General features: G+C 40.7%; 1 long non-coding RNA gene across 1 annotated transcript in view; it reads left to right on the top strand.

Annotated features, from left to right (window-relative positions):
• LOC106011891 overlaps nucleotides 1–3100 on the top strand; it is a 93067-nt gene that overhangs the window by 17084 nt on the left and 72883 nt on the right. Inside the window, exon 2 of the long non-coding RNA XR_001184887.2 lies at nucleotides 2113–2200. This is a non-coding gene — a long non-coding RNA (uncharacterized LOC106011891). The remainder of the gene's footprint in view (nucleotides 1–2112; nucleotides 2201–3100) is intronic.

Below are 3100 nucleotides of genomic sequence, written 5' to 3'. Positions count from 1 at the left end.
CTGGCTGGCTGGCTGGCTGGCTGCTCTTGTCTCTTGACGTCCTCACAAACAAAACCATCAGATAAACGTGAACCCAGCATTAATTAACTTTGTTCATGCAACAACCTACACAACCATTATATTGTCCCTTGTTTTTATTACCAGTATCTTTGTTTCCCCTCGTCTCACAATGTCTGATAGCGTTAAAAGAGAAGCAATCTCCCTCATTTTCCTTTTCCTCAATTTTCTAATTAATGTTCTAATCAGTAGACCCCGTTCCCAGTAATCCCAAGTTACAGCTTCAAATAACTTTATCGTAGAAAACAACAAAAGACTGCTGATTTTAAAAAGCAGCCTAAAACTAATTAACCTTTCTACATCTTCTTCCTTCTTACATACGACGTTTATAACATGAATCTGTAAGGTATTAAAATCCTTGTGTAACGCCCACCCCCTTCCTCCGCCCTCCCGTTCGTGTGTCCAGTGAATTGATGTTGCAGCTCATTACGTTCCTTTTCCATCATTATCTCTACCCTCATCATATTCCCAACGTCGCTCTTGCTCTCAGAGAAATATAACTATGTAAACTCCCGTTATTATACTGGTAATTATCAACCTCATTATTTCCCCTCCCTCCACTCTTTCTTCTCCATTGTGACGGAAACATATTGTCTCTAAATCCCCTACGTGCACTAGTCTGTCCCTTTGTTGTAGACTCTGTTATATAAGGATAACAGACTATAATACCTGACTGTGTCTACAATGATGCTACTACTTTTTTTCTCTCTATTCAGCCACGGTTCTCTTTTCTAATGAACATGCGGCCTTTCTTTTCAATCGCTGCTGTGCTGTCTACATCTATTTATTAGTCTCATCGCCGGGACAGTGTTCGTTAGAGACATGTTTTTTTAAAAGTTTTAGTAAGAGTGTTACGGCACTAGCAATACTATAAGTTCATATAAGTGAGGAAGATTAGAGGTTGTCTCGTACAAGAGAGTAACAAACACAAACGAGAAGTAGGGGAGATAAAGACGATAGATGTTTGATAGGAAAGAAGAAGCAAATCACACCAGAGCACCCACCAAAGAACCACCCACAGAGACAGATTTGTGCGGAGCTCATTGACTTTCTATAACACGATATTTGCCGACGAGCTCAGCAGGTGGTTTCCCGTGGTAGGCACAAACATGGCGTCTCCGGGGTTTCCGGGACTCAAACAGTGACGTGGGTGTTCACAATACAGACACGTCCTATGGGGAAAAGGGATGTTTAGTGGGCGATTAGTCTCGTCCATTATACTTTGTATTGTTCATGTCTCCTCCTCTCAGTATGAGTCGCCGTGACTAACGAATAAATGAGGTCACGCAGATAGATCGATAGCAGCTCCATTTCTCTGCGCGCTTTGTTCCTGATTTGTAAGTCAGTAGATTTACGTGTGCAAGTAATTGTAGGTCCTGGTTCGTTAGAGACCAGCATGGCCGCATGCATAATTTACGGTAAGATACTTTTCCGCTCACAGCGACATGACCTTTTGTGTCATGGCGTATGTCGAGGTCACGGAAGCCTTGTGTGTGTGTGTGTGAGTGAGCAGCTTACTGTCGGATTGGCTCCTCACTCTAGCTCTGACGTGCAGATGTCAATAACTTGGCCTGGTTTGTGGATAACAACTTTCTCTGTCTGTTCACTTTATTAGTGAACCGCTACAAGTATGGTAAAATTGACTTCTATAAATGAGTTTTAGTTTTAGTAATAACAGTTTTACGGCACTTGCAACACAATAAGGTCATATAAGTGCCGAAGATTAGAGGTGTTACAAGAGAGTAATAAACACAAAAAGAAGGAGGGGAAATAAAGACGATGAAGAAGCAAACCGCATCAGAGCACCCGCCAACCACCCACTCTATAAATGACTGTTAATAATAGTTTTCAAATTTTGACCTTTCTGTGATGCAACTAATGTGGAATAATGAGATATCCCTTACACCTTAAACTCTTTCATTGCTAAAACGTCTCAACCTTCGTTTGTACAGGCTAATGATCAGCTCACACCGGGACTATAATTATTTTATTCTTAATTTATCACTTTATTTCTCTTCCAGTTTGTATATATTTGTGCATCATCTCACTCCACAGCCAGTGACGTCACCATACACGGTTGATGACCCCAACCAGTGAGGTCACCATAGCAGTCCGCCAACCACAGCATTGTTCTTGTGATGTGGTGAGTAGAATACTATGTGATGCAGCGTGGTGAAATCAAACGCACGTCAAAATAATCAAAGTGAAGAAACTGGCGTTTTCCCGCAAGTTTGTAAATTTTTATCGAATTTTCACTTTTTGGCTAAACAGCTTTCATGCCCATTAAAGAACACATTCTGGTGTGACTTTTACTGAAAAACTTTGATTAAAGGCAAAAAAGAGTAAATTTTCAGTTTCCACGAACTCTCAAGCTTAGGAAATAATTAAACTTTGTTGGCCATTTTCAAGCTAATTTTACATCTGAAACCAGTTAGCCTAACCCCACCTCCTTCAAATGCCAATATCTCGACTTTTATCCAAGATCAATGGATAAGTTTTTCATCGAAAGCAAGACATATGAACAGGCTTTAAGCAGATATCAATAACTCCACTTGCCCAAAAAATTGACGAGCGCCTTATTCAACCATGTCGTGACACATATCCCCAAACTCCCCACCCCGCCCTCCCTCCTCTCTACCCATTCATCAAAACAGGCGCACATGCACAGAAGCCATACATCCATCATTCATGTCTAACTGGGAAAATGTTTTTGAGATGGATGAGTTAAAATATTTAATAAATTTTCAATACATCATCTTGGTTCCTCTTTCAGTCCTTCAGCGAGCCTTTTGTCACGATGGTCTTGTTATTCTTTCAAGAAAACAAACTCTTACATCCATCCTCGCTAAAAGTACCAAACAAAAATCAGCAGAATTCTACAAATGACTGTTAAATAATCATCCCGAGCTACAGACTTCATTCCGGACGTAGTTACTGTAAGCATAATTTCTCTCGGGTATGACAACCTGGAAAGTTAAGGTAGAGGGAGAGAAAGAGAGAGAGAGAGAGAGAGAGAGAGAGAGAGAGAGAGAGAGAGAAAGAG

The sequence above is a fragment of the Aplysia californica genome, unplaced genomic scaffold, assembly GCF_000002075.1.
Source record: "Aplysia californica isolate F4 #8 unplaced genomic scaffold, AplCal3.0 scaffold00207, whole genome shotgun sequence".
In the NCBI taxonomy this organism is placed as follows: domain Eukaryota; kingdom Metazoa; phylum Mollusca; class Gastropoda; order Aplysiida; family Aplysiidae; genus Aplysia; species Aplysia californica.
Note: the sequence above shows the minus strand (reverse complement) of the source record. Positions and strands in the feature narration are given on the sequence as shown.